Genomic DNA, 12135 nt, shown 5'->3' on the forward strand with positions numbered 1-12135 from the left:
ATCAAAGTCCCAATACTTCCCACAGGCAGCTTGGTGAAGCACTGTACAACCATACACATAAGTATTGGTTTTTGAATGTAAATTTATTTCCGAGTAACAATTACATTTTGAAATCGAAAACTCCTGAGAATAAGGTAAATATTATATAGTAAAGACTCTAACATATCTATTTTCCTGATGGCTAAATAGGAACAGCTAACAAACAAGGCGTGCAGTGAGTACCTGACACAAAGCAAAGTTCAAGGCTAAAGAATTTGATTTTACATGGGTATATCATGCACTGAGGACAGTGCAAAAATAAGGGGGAGGGGAATGTAACACCCCCACGATGACCCCTATATGTACTTGTACACATTATTATGAGGTTGGCGAGCCAGGTTATGTTGGGCCTATGTGCTTACGTTTTCTATGTTATGAGGCATGCATGCCTGCATATATAAATGTGTTAGATTGATGAGCCAGTGTACAAACGTGTTTTAAGGCTAGGGTGTATGTGTGGTGAGACCAGAGAACCTGTGCATTGAAAGGCTAGCAAGCTTAGTAGACATAACAAGCTAAATTAATAAAATAACACCACGACTACAAACCATGGGATAAAAAGAGTATGGTGGGTAGGACTCCACAAAAAGATAAAGGTGAGGTGGCGAAACTAGACATGGTTCCTAAGCAAAATAATTATTTGGTTATAATATTCCTAAAATTAATTTTAGGAATAATATTAAAATAGTATAATCCTGAACTATAACTATAAATAAAAGGTAAAGGGAGGGGAATAGGAAACATACAACTTTCTTTTCCATCAAAGACTGCCAAGGGATGATTGTGGACTTGGTTATGGGGAGAACCAGAGGATCGCTAGCTATTGTACCCCGAGGATCCTAGGCAGATCTGAGTATGAGTGCAGTTCTCCTTGAGCTACCTCGGGGAAGGCTTAAGCCCTAGAGGGAGGACTGTAGGGACAAGTGTCCTTGTATGGGAATGGAAGGTACTTGGAGACCCCCCAAGGCAACAAGAACTCCTAAAAGCCACAAAGATTTGAGACATCCCTGGCCAACCAAGCTGGAAACACTAGGGGGTATTGGCACAGCCCATTAGCTACAAGCGCGGAGAAGGGGGTGCACTACCTTGGTAATGTGTGATGATGGGGGGATGTAAGCTTGTTGGTTGGATGTTGTTGTGGTTTGACACCTTGGCCCCATTCATATTGTGAACATATACCTAGCTTGAGTAGTTGTTGGCATTGTGGAGTCATGGCCCTAGCGCGAGGATGGCCCACTACTAAGAGAGTTAGAGTAGCACGGTCTATGGTTGGGTCGTACATCTGAGGTATGTAGCTAGTCAATGGCTTTATCAAATCGGTATTGAATATACTTTGTTGTTTATGTTTTATGACTTTTTATGCACATTATTAACTATTTCAGTGATGTTATACATGTCTTTTCATTATGTTATGACCATATAGATATTAGTAAGAGTCGCATCACCCTAGCGGGATGGTTTGGGGGTATTAGAATGGATTTGCAAATTGGAGATAGATTGGTCAATGTTTTCTTGACCATATTGGGTGTTTTTTTGGCATTCTTCCATAGGATGTTGAAGTTCTCTTAATAGCTTGGGGCCACCCTTCAACATGGCCTAATGGCAGTGTCTACTTACTTGGAAAACACCCTATTTAGGAGGAGTGTTGTGCATCTTGGAGGAGGGCAAGGCCTCTATAGCATGGGGTAGCTGGGATTCTTAGCTAGGAGCTTGGAGTAGTAATATCCCTGACTTGACCCCCCTAGATTGCAATGTACTTGTACACACAAAACTTAGGCTGGTGAGTCGTGATATGTTAATTAGGCTCGTGAGTTGGGTTCTATTGGGCTCTACATACCGTTGTTTGTACAGATATGTTTTAAGGCCAATGTGTCCATGTAATTGGGTCAGAGAACCTATATTCTTAGGCTGGTGAACCAAGTTCCATTGAGACCTACATGCCTATGTATGTATAATGTGTCAAGCTAGTGGGCTAGAGTACTTATGAGTTTTAAGGCCAAAGTGCCTGTGTGATCAAACCAAAGATCCTATGTGGTAAAAGGCCAATGGGCCTAACAGACATATTATTACTATAATCATATAATACTATAATATTATAATATAATCATATAATATTATAATATATTACTATAATAAAAAGTAAGGGTACACCATACTTGCAAAAAGTAATAATAATCATATAATACCATAATATTATAATATAATCATATAATATTATAATATATTACTATAATAAAAAGTAAGGGTACACCATACTAACAAAAAGTGGTTCCTCTATTCAATTGATCATGAATCAGTGAAGGGACAGGTGTCCCTGAGTAAGTCTAGAGTGTACCTGGAGACCCGTGAGGGCAGCAAGAACTCATGGAGCCATAGGGCTCTGGACATCCCTGGTCGGCCAAGATAAGGGTAGTTGGGGGATGTGAGTTTGTTGGTTGGAAGCTATTAGGTTTTGTATCTTCGCTATGTGAGGGTCTAGAGGGTATCTGGAGACCCGTGAGGGTAGAGGAAACTCCTGGAGCCATGAGAATCTAGACAACCCTAGTTGGCCAACATAGACACCCTAGAGGTGGTGGCACAGCGCGATGGACTACAAGTGCAGTGAAGGGATGCAATGCTTGGATGTGGCGCTGATGGAGGATGTGAGCCTGCGGGTTGAAGGCTATCGAGTTTGGTACCATGGCTCTATTATGTTTGGTATGAGGCGTGTTCCTGGCTCGAGAAGTCGACACCAAGTGAAGTCATGGCCCCAGCGCGAGGGCGATCGATTACTAAGAGAATTGGACCAAGACGGTCTACGGTTGGGAGGAATGTCTGAGGTCAACAAGCAGCCAGGAAATTTAACAAATAAGTGCTTGAAACCCATTATGTGCTCGTTTTAAGAATTATTGTGGCATGTCTTTTGCTATGTTATATGATTTTTGTTATTATGGCTTCACCATGCACATGGTGAAATGTTCTAGTTAAACTATGCAACTATTTTTGAGATATGTCTTGGTAATGTCGATACATGTGTGAGCAACGTCGCCCAACGGGAAGGATGGGGATGTCACAAGTGGTCTCAGAGCGCAGGTATCAACATTGAGCCTACATGGGCTGGCAACAGAGCACAAAAGTAAATTCCACATAGCACTCTGCAAGCTATTCGACATAACACATAAACAAAATGCATTTTCATGGACGATTTCTAACATTGGTGCGTTCATTCTGAAAGGCTATGACATAGGGCAAGGGAGTCCATGACTACGTAGTGATATGTTTGACAATATTTCTACATAAAATATACTTGTACGCACTGCAATGATTGGGGATATGCAAAACATGAGCCTGTGTTGAACATGAATGTCTCTTATACAAACCAAATTTGTAATCAAATATGCCATATATGGTAGCTTGGATTGTGCACATCAATTGCTTGAAAAAATATGCAAGCCAAATGCATTTCTGTGGAATATTACAAATTTGAAAAGCAAATATAATTCTAGGCATCTTCGCTTATTCTTTTGAAGTGGAGGCATGTTATGGTATATCAACTCAACAAGAGGGCATGTAGATGGATAGAGATGTAGATGGATAGAGTCAAATTGTAATTGTGTAACAAAATTCCTACCGAGTTAGGAAACAGGGTTTTGTTGATTAAAGGATAGGATTTATGGGGTTTTTCTATGCATTTTAGCAAGGAAATTATTGGGAAATAGATACAATCTTGGCATCATAATTGCCTGATACAATGGATGCCAAGTCGTCTAATGACACCTCCCATGGCAAGTACCACTGGCATTAACCGATTTCTGGCTCATCATTGCCCTCCTCTAGTCGTGGCCTTAAACGTGATGGAAGTATGAGTCCAAATGCTTCTTGTGGGGAGGGTGCAAAAATTGTTGAAAGTTCAAAGAGAGCCATGAGGAATGATTGGGGAAGGGATTCATTCAGGGACTATGATCATGTTCATGATAAGAGAGGACCTCATACACGTGAGATGATTGAGAGACATTCTTTTAGTTGCAGCCATGATTACCATAGTAGATCAAATGATCACAACTATAATCATAGGCATAAAGGTGTCGGTGATAGGGACTGCCACAGGTATTCTCCTTATTTAGGACGTGACTCTAGGAGCATTATACGATTTGAACTTTTAACATATATTCTGGTACTATTTTTCTATGCCATCAACTCTTGTGTAGTCATGCTTGGAGATTTCATAACAATCAAACTAGTTGGAAAGTAACTTGTTATAACGAATGTTTTCTTCCAGTTTCTTGTTTATTCATATTTCATATAAAAACATTTTATTATATATGTAGTGTTGGCACAAAGAAGACAATTCAAGCCAACTGTGTTTAGGTCATTGTATTTCTTGCGTAATTGCAATATCACCCCCACCTTTAATTCATATAAACCCATGCTCTTATTGTGTCGTCATTGTTATCAACACAGCTGATGGAGGATCCAGAATCTGCATTTACATAGACTTGGATCCAAACCTATTAGAGGACCCACTCAAGAACCTTTGTTTCAAACTTGTTGAAAATGTCAAGCCAGGGGATTCTCGATTTGGCAAAGATATATCCAAATATCTTAATTTTTTATTTTTATGGTCCATGACATTTTTTAATGATACATTTGTGTAAGTGCACTCTTTCCATGTATTCAAATCTCGAATTTATATAAATAAATCCATTTCCATGTAACTTATACTCTCATCCATGGATGCACCAAAGCCATTTTCAGATTTGGAACAACTATTTCACTCAAATTGCAATTTAAATTTCATTCCCTATTTAGTTGGGGATGAAACAGTTAAATTATTATTCTTTATTGTTTTAATTCTAAAATGGTTTTAATTAATTTTGAAGTGAGTCTAGTGTTGGGATCACATTAGGCTACTCAAATGGGGGCTAAGTTTTTATAAACATTATATAGCAAGTCATATATTGTACACAAAATGGAATCTTCCACAAGAAAATAGGAGAGCAAGATAATTTTGCAATAGTAAGTAATTCCAGAGGGGACTCTAGGGCTCTGTGAGAGAAGTTTTCCTGTTGTATATGGAGATAACTAAGATAACCTCCATTATTTTTTACTCGGGACTACAACAAATGTCATGGAGGTTTACCTACAAATATATCAATTTTCTCTTACGTCACTGACTCGAGTGCCATGCAACATAATATCAAAGCAGTGAAGTATAGATCCAATCCCAGGAAATTGTACAGGTAGTGCACATTACTAACCAAATGATGTCCAGTAGGACTATTTGATATGTGCTTTCCTTTTTCTTCATATAGTCATCCCTTAAGGTTTATATTCAAATGCTCAAATATTTTCTCTTGTACTTCTTCTAAACTATTCTTAAAGTGGTTTTAATGTATGTGCACCCATAATATGTGCAATGTCCTCTTCTAATTAATTGCCCAAGGGAGGACGAAGTAGCCTATCCAACCCCATAGGCTATAGTCAATTATAAAGTGGGAAACCCATTATTCAATGTTTTGGGGTAACATTGGGTAAATTGGGGTCATTAGAGGAAAACTTGTGGGAGAAGCCAAAATTGGGGCTAAGTGGAGGGAAACTTGTAGCCCTTCAAATTAAATTAGGGAAGAAGACCCCAGAGGAAATCTATAAATAAGATGAGAATCATTCTTCTCGTCATGGATTATTAATCTTTCTGATTTGTGAACTGAGGCTCTGAGGGTTTTAAGACCCCTTTTTATTTGATTGATTTCGATGGTGAAAGATCCCACCCTAGCCAATCCCTTCTCTCTCTCTATTATGTTTGGCCTAATCCTTTGAGGCATCTTTCATCTAATTTTTGGCAAGCAAGCGGAGATTTTTTGTGGGATATTTGGCTTTAGAAGATACTATGTAGCATATTTCATCTATTCTGGGGTTTTTGTGGCTAAAATCTAAGGTGCCAAGGCAGACTAAGGCTTCTATGGAGCAACAAATTAGAGCATAAAACCTCCATCTGAGCCAACAAAACCCTTCTAGGGCCTGGCTAAGACCATTATATGGTAGCTAAGCCCTCATCTAATCAACAGACACTCATTCTATGGCATTGAGGCTTGGCTAAGACAATTCTAGCATAGCAAGGCCCTCATCTGAGACACAGACAGCTTATTCGATAGCATCAAGGTCTGTCTAAGACAACTAAGGGGAGCAAGACTCTTATTCTGGGCCACAGACATCTCTTTGTGGAAGCACAAGTATGTTCACACAAATATCAGGCAACAGAAGTCTATCGACAGTGAATCAAGCACACTTTTGTGACAATGCAGAGATTTGAAGTCAATTGTGACCTAGCTGCAATAGTGAGTAAACACTTGAAGTTCTATTTGGATAGTGACTCCTTTCTAAGGTCTAGGCGACTAACACTGGATAGCATAAGGCCTGAACCCTGATTGTTTAAGAGCTAATACCCTAATGTGACAGCAGTTATCCCTGGAGGGTTGGTTGAAGCAGTCACAACCTTCTCTAGGGCAAGTCACTGGCAACTTTTTGAGCCTAGGGCGAGACTGTGGCAGCGGGACATTCGTGAGGCAACTCTGTGGCATGATCCATAGCAAACAAACCTAACTAATTCTACTGTGGCAAAGAAAAGGAAGCAAGAGTTAGCAAAGTCTAGCTAATACTAGGGTTGAATGAAGGTCAGACCAATAGTACTAGGGCAACAAGGACGTCAACAATTATTGTGGATATGAATCTTAGTAGCACTGGGGGTTTATAACCTAGTAAGCATTACATGAACTAATAGCATATTCATGAACTGTTGATGGACTTAAATCATCGGTTACATTGTTTACTAAAATCAATATTATTTCTATTTGCAAGAATTGAAAATAGTACTATGATACTAATAAAATACAATTTTTTTCATGTACTATATCCAACCCTGGCAATTTTACCCTAAGGAATATTATAATATGCTAGTCACATATGTTCATTGACAGTATAATCCACCAACCGACTTTTTATTGATAGAAGAAACATCCCATTGTTGTTTTCTTGTTCAAAAAAACTCTTCCCAAATCTTTGACCATTCTTTAAAAAATGTCTCAACAGTTTTCATGATGTGCATTGTTAGCTAGGCTTGTTGAAGAGGGATTATGAAATGTGTCAATAATTTCTATTTGAAGAAAACAACATATTGGGATTCTTTTGACAATTGACTTCATTGATCCTTTTGTTTCCTGAATAAAAATAAGTGACCAAAAGCATAATTAATGTAACTTCTTAATGTTGTGGCTCCTTGCATTGGTGTATGTTTCCAATTTGTTTCCCTTCTTTCATGACAACATTAGACACACACACAAATAGACATAGAGATCTAGAGATAGAAGAAGAGATGTTAACCTATAACCTAACTTACGCTGATTCTGAGTAATTAGTCATTATAGCGGATACCTTGATTGAGGGGATAGAGTATGGCCATTAGTATCTCCCCCATGCAATTGAAACTGACATCGTCATTTCCAGTTAATGTTCATTGCCATTCTTCATGTGGTCAAAACACACATGGTCGTGGATAACCACTCATTTTCTTGTGAATGTCACCTTTTGGTTTGATATAATAACATCATACTAAGGGGAAGATATATACATCATTTCATATGGTATTCTGATTTCAGTAAAGGAACACAATTTGCATTGTGTCAAAAATATTACAGACAATGATTTCATAATTTTAAACTCTTCAAGAAAAATAAATTATACAGAGTGATAGCAAACCAGAAAACAAGGTTGATTTCTCATTTACAAATGACCACTTTATTGATCTAGAAATTAGACATGGCCACGTAATTGAAAGGACCAAGGCATTAAAGCTTGTTGTATAGGAAACACTAAAAGAAATAAAAAACAGAATAAAATAAAAAGACTTTGTTCCTTGGGAAAAAAAATTTATCAATCTCTTGGCAACCAAAATGTAGAAGTCAAAGCAGATTGCATAAAAGGCCTGGGAAAAGTTTGCTTGTTGAGTTGGTTGATTAAAGTGTTCAACTTCTTCAACCTTCTATTATTTTTCAAATTTGTAGCACAAAATTCCTTATTCTACCTAGCAGAAGCTGTAAAAGAGGAGGCAAAAAAGGTGCTTTCTGGCAACACCAAATTTCAGGATTCCTTATTGGCATTGGCTGAAAGACAGGAATAGCATGATTGTGTTGAAAAGTGACTTACTGCAACAATGCAGAATTTTCTGGGAATACTGATGTACAAAAGTTGCAACTAGAGGCAATTGTCCCAGTGTTGCAACATTACAGCATCTCTCTTGTTTCTACTAAAAGTAGGTTGGTGCAACCATTTTGTGCTTGTTTATATAAAAGATTGGTGGGGGCCTATTTTATATTCATGCATACAATTCCTTTGGATTAATCCACTATGGGGATAAATAATTTGATAAACAAAAGAAGTAAGCAACCCCAGTCAAAAGATGAGGGCCTGTCCAAAGAGCGCAGAAATTCTTCTGTTACTAACGATTGCAGTGTAGAAGGTGAAAAGACATCTAAGCAAGATCTAGAGAAAAAACTTCCTATAGCAGCAATGGAGGAGAAGCCAAAAGATGAAACAAATAAGGAAGAAGTTGAGCAAAATGGGAATAAAGACAGGATGCTCAAAAAAAACTGACAAGCTATTACGTTTTCCTTCTTGTGATAGTTCAGGCACCAAGTTCTACTGTCAGAATAATTACAACGTGAATGCCTATGCATTTCTGCAAAGCTTGCCAAAGATACTAGACTGTTGGAGGAACAATGAGAAACATTCTTGTAGGTACTAGACAATGTAAGAACAAGCATTCAAGTACACATTATTGGCATACAATGAAGTTTATTGGCCTTACACCTGCTAAAATTGGTGCCTCTAATGCTGCCCACCATTCAGAGAACTAGGTTATTTGCCTGCCATTACCTATTTTTCTATGGAGTTTTTTTTTTCACCTGGTTCTTCTAGTGTACTGAAATTTCTATCTTAATTAGGCTTACTCCCCCCCAATTGATCTTGTTTTTCATGGGCTCATCCTTTCCCTTCCTTGCACTTTCTGTGAGGGACGGATGCAAAGTCCCATATAGAACGTGACCTTTCTCCTGCTTCACTTTAAACCACCAAGTGACCCCTCTACTTGACTGACAAGTTGAATATATATTAAGTTTTTCAGTTGGTAGTTTTCCAAAAACTATCTTAGTTTACTAGCAATTTGTTCTGTGTCATTTTGTATCATATATACCAGAGCATTAATGTTTTTATCTAGGTGCATCGCAAGGGAGTTCTCTTAATTTTTTTAGAGTCATCTAGATTTTATCTATAGAATTAAACAGAATCAATCCTTTCAGAATATATTCTCTAGAAAGTTGGAGGATGCAGATGGCTGCATTTCTCATTATATCAATCTGGTTTGGAGGAGCAAATTTTCAACATCAATTTTAACCTGGAGATTCTGGTTCAGAGTTGAAACTCTTATTGTACTTATATCCTTAACCATTCATTCTGCATCCAATCACTTATGTCATGCTCTAAATCGTGTTTTCTTTGCCACTTCCATACTTTTGAGGTTTTTAATTGAATGAATGTGAAAATTTGATTAACACAATGGTACAAAACCCAAACTTCTATTTTCTTTTCAAGGAAACAATATATATTTGGTCTTTGTACCTTTTGCTGAGCACAAATGATTCAGTTATGCTCGTAATTCTTGAGGGGCTTTATAGCATCATTATCTGAGCAGTTTGGAAGAGTAAAATCCTACAAGAATTCAGTCCAGATTGTTCTTTAGTTAAATAGAATTGAACTTCATTTTCTTGGTTGCTGCTAAAAATTGCATATACAAAAGGTCTTAAAGAGCCTTCATACTTTGGGGAACCCAAGAACAATGTGAAATAGGAAAAAGGAATTACAATCTAGAAAACGTATTACTGCTCTTGATTATGGAAAGAATTACAGAGGTGAGCTTTAAATCTGCAAGTCTCATTTCTGCATGTTCATAGGGTATTGAGCTCTCAAAAGAAAACTGTCATTGCAAGCACCGATGATGAAACTAGTCAAAATCACTTTTGACTAATTTGCAAATCTGGTGAAAGAATTTATGTGTGAAGAAAAAAATTCTAGGATTTTGACTAGTTTGCAAATCTGGTGGAAGAATTTATTGTATGAAGAAATAGTTTTCTTAAGTAAGTTCAAACTTCCTAGAAGAAGATGTGTAAGTTTAGTTGTTTTGGTAAAATTTGAGGAAAGAGCAAAAGTGGCAAAAGCCTACTTGGAGTGGTAAAATTTGAGAAAGTAGCATAAAGTGATGAAAGGAATCTATATATCTATATTCCATTTCTTTCTAAAATATCAAATATGCACTTGTCTTCATGGAATATATATAGAGAAAGAAAGAGAGTCCAAAGACTTTTAAGTAGAAATAAGTACATTTTGCAAAGACCACAAAGCATAAACCCTTAATAGCCCCTCCGAATTTCAAAAAACACATATCATATAATTATGTTGCATAAAATTGATAAATTAAACCACACATACCTGCTCTCTAGACTTTGCTGCACCGACTACACCCATGGAACTTTGGAACTTTCATTAGTTGAATTGTTTGGGTTAGCCTTAATTTCTTGGCCCATTGAACACAACAAAAACAAAACCATAAAATATAATGAGAAATATTTTTTAAAAAACGAAGAAAAAACAAAAAAAACACTCATGAGAAATTGAGAGCTTACCCTTCCTTCGTTGCTTTCAGGATTGATGTGTTGGAATGTGTTTCCGTTGATCGATAGATGGTGTTCTTTCCTTACTAATGTGTTCCCTCCGATACTCGTGTGTTTCCCTGATCAATTATTAATGCCGAATGTGTCCTCTAAGATAGCGGATTTACTCGATCTACATCCACCGATCAAATAGCTTTTGCTCCTACCACGCGGAAGGAGTTGAGGGCCTAAAAGAAATTTTCTGAAATGAGAGATAAGAGATATTAACCATAACTGTAAATTACAAAAAATATTTAACACAAATTATATGCAGAAGTCTATCCTATGCAAAAACATAAGATCTTACACTCTACACATGTCAGGAGAAAATTGCATTTGAAATGAAGAAGACTCCACCCTCTGTCTCTGTCTCTCTCACACGGAGATATTCAACCGTTCACATCCACCTTTCTGTACCTAAAGTACAAGGCACGTGATATAAATTCTTAAAAAAACTTAATTTAACCTTATATATCTCCTCTTGGAGTAGAATAATGTAACAGAATATGAGTTAAATTTAACCTTATATATCTCCTCTTGGAGTAGAATAATGTAGCAGAATATGCTACAAATTTAAGCTTACATATCTCCTCCTCGACCTTCCCCTGCTCCCACTATACCTCCTCCTTCACCTTTCTTTACCTACATTACAAGGGACATGATATAAATTCTTAAATTCTTAAAAATGTTTCTAATATAACTATGCAGCAAAATAGGAGTTAAATTTAACTGAAAATACCTCATCCTTCGCCTTCCCCTGCCCCACTGTACCTCCTCTTTCTTCCCCTGCCCCACTGTACCTCCTCCTTCGCCTTCCCTGCCCCCACTGGACTTGTGACTTGTGAAATCTTCATCAGCTTTTGCTATGGCTAGAGATAATTTTCCAGCGCATTGAACCTAACGAAAAATAAAACCAAAAAATCTAGAAAAAATATTTTAAAATTTCAAAAATTCTCTTGAACCAAAACAGGACCGACCTTCTGTCTCAAAAGAGGACAAAAATATTGAACAGCTCCTTCCTCCTTCACCTTCCTTGTTCTAAACTTTAAAACAAATCCCATGATAATGCAAGCATACCTTAGCCATCTCGATAGGCTCCGAAAGCAGGAGGAGATGGATACCTTCCCCCAATCTCTACAGAAGGGAATAACATAAGACGTCTCCTGCGACGGATCTCTTTCTAGCTTTGATAAATATCTAAGAGATAACTTCCCCTGAAACGGAAGAGGCAAAAGTTGGCCCATCCTCCTCTCTCCTTTTTCCATGCAAACACCGGACCCTTCTCTATTCGACTGCGCATTTGAGTGGTTTTAAACGGATGTTGTACTAACGACATTGTGCGAAAACGGTGGATAGGTCT

At 37.5% G+C, this 12135-nt stretch overlaps 1 long non-coding RNA gene across 2 annotated transcripts in view; it reads right to left on the minus strand.

Moving 5' to 3' along the window:
* Positions 1-11413, minus strand: part of LOC149236781 (uncharacterized) — a 47013-nt gene extending 35600 nt beyond the window's left edge. Inside the window, exons 1-4 of one of the 2 annotated variants that reach the window (XR_016268442.1) lie at positions 11298-11413; positions 11083-11192; positions 10749-10977; positions 10555-10639 (exon numbers count right to left, since the gene is read on the minus strand). This is a non-coding gene — a long non-coding RNA (uncharacterized LOC149236781). Of the gene's footprint in view, positions 1-10554; positions 10978-11082; positions 11193-11297 lie in introns of both variants that reach the window. The other variant, XR_016268443.1, reaches the window with a different exon arrangement.
* Between the last annotated feature and the right edge of the window lie 722 nt (positions 11414-12135).

Source organism: Pinus tabuliformis, chromosome 8 (genome assembly GCF_031772625.1).
Source record: "Pinus tabuliformis cultivar Carrire ecotype Pingquan chromosome 8, CPIR1, whole genome shotgun sequence".
Lineage (NCBI taxonomy): Eukaryota > Viridiplantae > Streptophyta > Pinopsida > Pinales > Pinaceae > Pinus > Pinus tabuliformis.